Source organism: Paramormyrops kingsleyae, chromosome 11, assembly GCF_048594095.1.
Source record: "Paramormyrops kingsleyae isolate MSU_618 chromosome 11, PKINGS_0.4, whole genome shotgun sequence".
NCBI lineage: Eukaryota > Metazoa > Chordata > Actinopteri > Osteoglossiformes > Mormyridae > Paramormyrops > Paramormyrops kingsleyae.
This window is the reverse complement of record NC_132807.1, coordinates 14,869,144-14,876,755: the sequence shown is the minus strand read 5'-3', so window position 1 is coordinate 14,876,755 and position 7,612 is coordinate 14,869,144.

The window sequence follows — 7,612 nt, the reverse complement described above, 5'->3', positions numbered from 1 at the left end:
ATAATGGGTCATGTCATTCTTATGACGGTTACATGTCACCCTTATGTAGACTGCTTCAAGTAAAGTGTTGCCGAATATACATTCACCCAAATTCAGCTGCAGTTAGAGGTCGCAAATTGACGCTTGGAGTATGTTCTCTGGAGGATTGTTATACTATCATATTGTGAGCAATGTATTCTTTAATTCAAAGTTTACTGAATTTTAAAGACAACAAAAGGAATCAAATTTCAAATGAGGTTAAATGTGGCAAATTAAGGGTTGTAATATCTCTCCTAGAGGAGACTTGTATTATACAACCTGTTTTAGAGCAAGATATTCTGTTACACATTTCATATTTACTGCACCTTCATAATGCATTCATAGAACATTCAGTATACCTTCATAATGCATTTAAAATGCATTCATAGAACATTCATAAGCAAGTATACCTTAACATCCTAACATGCCTTATGAGCTTTAATATACATTTAAAACAAACATTATATTATAAGATTATAATGTTTATTAATTTATCAGCCACATGCTTTAGAGGCTGTGTTGTCACTGACTCAGAGCAGTGCAGAAAAAGTGTGAATGGTGACATCTGTGTCCCTGTGGCAGCTCCTTCACCCTCAGGATGGCTCACCAGGCACTGACAGGTTACAGACCAGTGATGTTACACCGCTGGTTTGACCGCATCCGCCAGTACAACTTTAACCTGTAGTTCACCTCAGGCAGAGACAATGTTGGAGCCGACCTGCTCTCTCACTCTATTTCTGCCACAGTTCTATACATGGGTGCTGACTGTGTGGAACAGGATATTATTCAGATGTTACATATGCCCCTCCAGGTCACTGTCTCTCTGCAGGAGCTCAAAAAATCCCCCAAACAGGATTCTCTCTTCTCTCAGCACTACACCTACATCAAGGTGCCTGAGCAGCTGGCTGTGTTTTCCCAAGTCAAACAGTAGCTGTCCTGCTGGAGCAACACCTATATGGCTTGTGGGCTTTGCACAGTGGTTCCTAGTGCTCTGTGTGCATGTATTTTGACCAATGGCTCATGAAGGCTGACTGGGTATCATGAAGCTGAAACAGCGCTGCTGAGACCTGGTGTGGTGGCCAGGAATAGTCAGAGACATTGAAGTGCTGGTCTTACCTGTGTCGTGAGTGGCAATGTGGGCGGACAGGCTCCTGCAGTCCCTTGTCTGGCGATCTCGGTCTTGGGATCCCATGCAGCTGGATGTATCTGGTGAGATCCATGGTTTTCCCCCACTATCAGTGCTTCTTGGTCGTTGTCTATGACCTACACTGCAAATGGCTAGAGCAGTGCACTACTGGCTCCGTGACCTCTCAGTTCATCATTGACTTCCTGGAACTCGATCCTTGCCCACTGGGGTTTCCCAAAGACCATTACCATTACAGCAACGGTCCTCAATTGGTCTCAGCTGAGTTCACACCATATCTTGAAAGCAAGGGCATCAGTCATGTCTGCACTGCATGTTATGACCTCAAAATCAATGGCAGCATTGAACACTTTAAGAAGTCACAAAAAATGGCCTCAGAGCACTTGTGGCCCAAGGGGGCTCTTTCTCACAAGCCATCCGTCACATTCTGCTGCACTACAGGGCCACACAGCACTCGATCACGGGCATCTCTCCAGCCTCTCTTATGCTGGGCTCAATTTGCCCTTCGATAGGCTCTGCCTCTTTACACCCCAAGCACCATCCTCTGGGGTCAGGGTCACCCTTCAGCAGAGGCAGATGAAGCACTGATTTGACTAGTCAAGATGAGCCGGCACCAAACATCACCATATAGTCAACTGTCCCCTCCACGATTTCAATATATTGTAGAGTTGGTATAAAAAATTTAATGTTTTTGGGAGTTCTGTAAATGTACTGTATAAAATATATGTGCAGCGCTGGTTTGGAGGACATCAAGCAGGTTTAATGTTGATCCATCACATATCATCTTGCAGTGATCTTGCAGATCTTTTTATCACATTTCTCATATCTTTTCACTCCGCTCGCCAAACGGACCAAAAATGTATGCAGTTTTTCCACAGACATATGCATAAAAAAGCCACTATATTTTTTTATTAAAATAAATTTTTATGAAAACAATTCTAAAGGCAATAACTACTGATGTTGCAAACTCAGTCTGATTTGAGGAAACAAGTAATAGTCTGAATAAAGAGGAAAAGTAAATTGAAAAGTAAATGAAAATTTTCATCTGCAGTCTCAGAGAACTAAAAAGAACTCTCCATATTTCTACACATTTAATCAAGTTCTGTTTCAATTTTTTATACTTTCAGTTGTTATTCAACTTTGCAATGAAGCACAGGAGCATCCAAGAAATGAGGGACATTGATTATGTTATATAATTATAAGACTTTTATGCACTCGGCACCTCAGCATTCGGTACCTCAGCATTCGGTGACCCCGCTCTGATACTTTACATGATCTTTCTGATTCTGTCATTCCCAAACGCTTCCACTTTGCAATAATACCACTCACAGTTGATACGCTTGAATTCACTGATTATGATCTTATCAGAACAATCAATTCTTTCACAAATGTTTGTAAACCTGACTGCATGACTAGATGCTTGATTTTATACACCTGTGGCAATGGGTCTGAATGAAACACGTGAATTCAATGATTAAGAGGTGTGTCCCAATACTTGTGTCCATATAGTGTATGTATGTGTGTACATATATATACACACACACAGTCATGAAATTACACCAGTATTTTAAAAAGCAATGCTTTCTGGTATTTTGAAATCTTGCAGGAAAAATGAACAGAGTGGGGGTGGGGGGGCAGTTCCCCAAGTCACAATTTCACTTAAAGGAATACAGGGGTATGCTGTATTCTATTAATAAATGCATTTTCAGTTTATCAGACACATCCTTTATATGATAGTTATAAATACTTTTATCAATGTTCTTAATGCAGCAATTAGTAGGTTTATTTTTTATTTGGACCAATAGCGAGTCCCATGCCCGCTAACGTTACAATTCCAAGTTCTGAGGCCAACTTTTCTGTAGTGCTTGCACTGGAGCTGTTTTTTCCCCAGGGCTAGTTCTTAGCAGCGGAAACACGCAGAACCAGTTCCGGACTGGGGAAAACGCACCAGCACCGTGTTGGTGGAAACAGGGTATCAGTGGCTCAACATGGCTGACAGGACCACCCCCCCAAATTAATACATGAAAAGTTAATATACACATAAATAAGGGGTAGACTTTCAGTCGTCCAGACCTTGGGGGGGGGGGGGGGGGTGTGTGTGGCATTCAGTCGAATTTTTCCAACCATGTCTTTGTGTGGCCCTGTATAAAACTGCAGGAGAATACAGAGTATGGGATACAAAGAAAAAAGTCCTATGAGGAATCAGCAATAATGGGTATTAAGAACAACTTTTCCTAGTTGTTTGTTGCTTTTGTTTGCACCGTTTCATCACAGTATTAATTTGCATTTTCTTGTTGTAACTAAATGCCTAGCAATTTTACTTTCACCTTGTTTTGTTGCATTTCATTACATCATTACATACCATGGGATCTACTTGTTGTCCTAAACCAAACCGTAGCTAATTCCTGTATAGTGTAGATACGAGCCTTCTGAGGACAACAAAATGTGCTATTCGGTGATGGAATTATCCATCCATTCATCCATCATCTACTGCACATGGGTGAAGTTCTGCTGAAGTTAGGAGTTGAAGCTCCTTCTGACAGGGGATTCCAGCAGACGTTCCCAGCAGACCCTCACTATACGCTTGGGCCTGCCAAGTCTGATCGGCTTCCTCCCCCCCACTAGCGGAGCCAACCCACCACCAGGTGTCGATCAGTTGACAGCTCCGCCCCTCTCCTGACTCAAGTGTCCAATACATGCGGCCGCAAGTCCAATGACACGAACACAAAGTTGATCATTGAACTGCAGCCTAGTGTGTCCTGGTGCCAAGTGCACATATGGACACCCTTATGCTTGAACATGGTGTGCATTATGGACAATCCGTGACAAGTCAAATAACAAAACAAAACACCACTCTGGTTCCTTCCAATCATGCCCCTCCAGGTCTCACTGTCATTGCCCACATGAGCATTGAAGTCCCCCAGCAGAACAATACAGTCCCCAGGAGCAGCGCTCTCCAACACCCCTTCTAAGGACTAAAAGGGTGGGTATTCTGAACTGCCGTTTGGCGCATAAGCGCAAACAGTCAGGACCCGTCCCCCCCACCCAAAGGTGAAGGGAGGCTACCCTGTCATCCACCACAGTAAACCCCAATGTACAGGCACTCACCATCGAGCCCTGCCGCCAGGCCTGGCTCCAGGGGGGGGGCCCAGGCATCCCGCGTCCAGGCAAGGGAAAATGTGGATCTATGTTATTACTCATCGTAAGGGAATTCATCGCAACATACAGTAAAATGTTCAAATGTTAAGGACAACTCACAAGCCCACTGAGATGAGGGGGGGAAATGGTAACTACTAAATTTAGATAGATCTTAAAATTCTTTAGCTGTAACTTTTTTCACCATTGCAATTTAGAATTACAATTCAGAATCTACACTCACTGAGCACTCTATTAGGAAAATTACACTAATACTGGGTAGAGTCTCCCTTTGCCCTCGAAAACAATTTCTGATGGCATGGAATCTAATTGATGTTGGAAACATTTTTCTGAGATTCGGGTCAATGTTGACATGATTACATCAGGCAATTTCTACAGATTTATCAGCTGCACATCCAGGCAGTAAATCTTCCAAAGGTGTAAATCTTCCTGCCGGCCCCTGGAGGATGGGCTCCCCCTTTGAGTCTGGTTAGGGTTAGGGCTTCCTCTGCTGCCCCCTGGAGGATGGGCTCCCCCTTTGAGTCTGGTTAGGGTTAGGGCTTCCTCTGCTGCCCCCTGGAGGATGGGCTCCCCCTTTGAGTCTGGTTAGGGTTAGGGCTTCCTCTGCTGCCCCCTGGAGGATGGGATCCCCCTTTGAGTCTGGTCCCTCCCAAGGTTTCTTCCTTCTAGGGAGTTTTTCTTTGCCACTGTCGCCTATTGCTTACTCACTGGGGGCTTTGGGTGGGGATGCTGTAAAGCGCTTTGAGACGATGTAATGTTGTGATAATGCGCTATACAAAAATAAATTTGTTGTTGTTTTGTTTGATTCAGAACTGGTGAACTCAAGAACACGGACCTCATTGTCATGTTCCTGAAACCAATTTGAAGACAACAATTGCTTTATGACAAGGGGCATTAGTATGCTGGAAGTAGCCATTAGAAGGTGAGCAAATTGTTGCCATGAAGGGATGCAGTTGGTTAGCAGTAATACTCAAATAGGCTGTGGCATTCACATGATAGATTAATGGACCCAAAGCATGCCAAGAAAATCCCCAGTTATACCATTATTAGCCTGGACAGACCTACCATATGTGATCCTAAGCGGAAATCAAGACTGTGCCCATTGCAGCCTCTACTCTGCTTTTGGCTGAGAGGAGTGGAACTCGACATGGCCTTCTGCTGTTGTAGGCTTTGTCAGCCCCAAACCACTCTGGCCATTCTTCTCTGACCCCTTTCATCAACAAGGTGGTTCCATTAGCAGAACCACAGCTCACTGTTTTGGCCCATTCTCTGTAAACCCTAGGGATGGTTGTGAGTCAAAATCATAGATGATCTGAATAAGCAGATGCACAGGTAACCCAAATAGCTCAGTGAGCATATTGCATGATACCGCATAATAAACTAGTAACCACTAGCAATCACCGTGTTTATCATCCACAGTAAGCTACTTATCATTAAGCACCATCTCAGTGCTGATAAATGCTAGTAATGAACCACATTTCAAACTTCATTTTCACCACACCGGTAGGTTTATAACAGTTTCAACCAGCCCTGCTCAAAACTTAATGAATAGCTTAAACTCCACAAGAAAATGTTTGTGCAACTCCTTTTGCTAGTTGTCAAAGGCAGTGGCATTTACCACCACTCAAACCAGGCATGAAGCCAAGGTTCGGGTCCAAATAACTACAATAATTACTGTAGAGACAGCCACTACAATACATATTAAATATACCCCTTATTTAGGAGATGCTGAAGAAGTATATTCTGTAAACCCATCTTCTGAAATTACTCAGCGATTTATTACATTTTTGAAAAATCTGTCGTGGTCAGGGACAAAAAACAACTATGTCACAATGTGATATATGGGTTAAATGCAGGGGACACAATTCCTTGTTGTGCACTGTGTGCTTTGGTGTACCAGCAATGACAACTAATCACTTTCCCCTGTCCTGAATGGGCCAAAAAAGAAAAAACATCCAGCAAATGGCAATTCTCTGGGCAAAAATGCCGTGTTGATGGCACAAATGGACAGACCTGTTCAAGCTGATAGATAGGCGACAGTAATTCACATACACACATCACCACCAAGTTATGCAGGAGAGCATCTTGGTGATTTTAAAGTGTCCAAATATTGTGCATCATATTCTGCACAATATTAGGACACTTTAAAATCACCACAGATAAGCTATTTATCTTTCTCAGGATACATACATCGTTACTACTTTGAGCCACTTGATATTATTTTTGCACTATCCTATTGTATATTATTGTAAACTAACATTCTTATTGTATATACTGTATTTCTTTTTACTTAGATATACATACAATATAAGAAATAGGAATATATATATATCTCTGTCTCTCTTACTGCACTGAGCATGTGTATGACAAAAGAATTTCCCTCGGGATAAATAAAGTTCTTATCTTATCTTATCTCTCGGGTCCATATTGAACCTTGAAGCAGATCAGCTACAGCAGCAGACGACCACATTGAGTGCCGCTCCTGTCATCTAAGAACAGGACACTGAGGCTACAGTGTGCACGGGGGCAAGCAAAAGTAGACCAAGGATGATTGGAAAAACACTGCCTGTTCAGATGAGTCTTGATTTCTACTGTGACATTTAGAGGGTAGGTCAGAAATTGGCTTAAACAAGAAGAAAGCATAAAACCTACCTGCCATGTATCAACAATTCAGGTTGTTGATGGTGGTGTAAGGGGCATATTCTCTTGGCACACCATGGGCCCCATTAGTGCCAAGTCAGCATTAAGTTCCACAGCCTACCTGAGTCTTGTTGTTGACCATGTCCATCCCTTTACGACCACAGTGTACCCAGCTTCTAATGGCTAATTCCAGCACGATAACGTGACATGTCACTAAACTCATCATCTGACTGGTTTCCTGAAAATGACAGGTTCACTGTATTCAAATGACCTCCACATTCAGATGATCTAACTCAAATAGAGCACGTACAGGATATGGCAGAATGGGTGATTTGCATCATTGTGCAGCCGACAAATCTGCAGACACTGAGTGATGCCATCATATCAGCATGGACCAGGAATGTTTCAAGCACCTCACTAAATCTACAACATGAAGAATTAAGGTAGTTCTGAAGGAACTAGCAAGGTGTACCTAATAAAGTCGCCAGCCAGTATGTATCAGTGGTTCGGTCCCATTTACCCCACACCTGGCGTGCACATTCATACGTTTAGTGCAAATATTCAAAGACGTCCCATTTCTCAAATAAACCAGATGCAGCATGCTTGAAGTGAACTTTATCCACACAAATTCTGCATGGAAACAGCCTTTGGCTA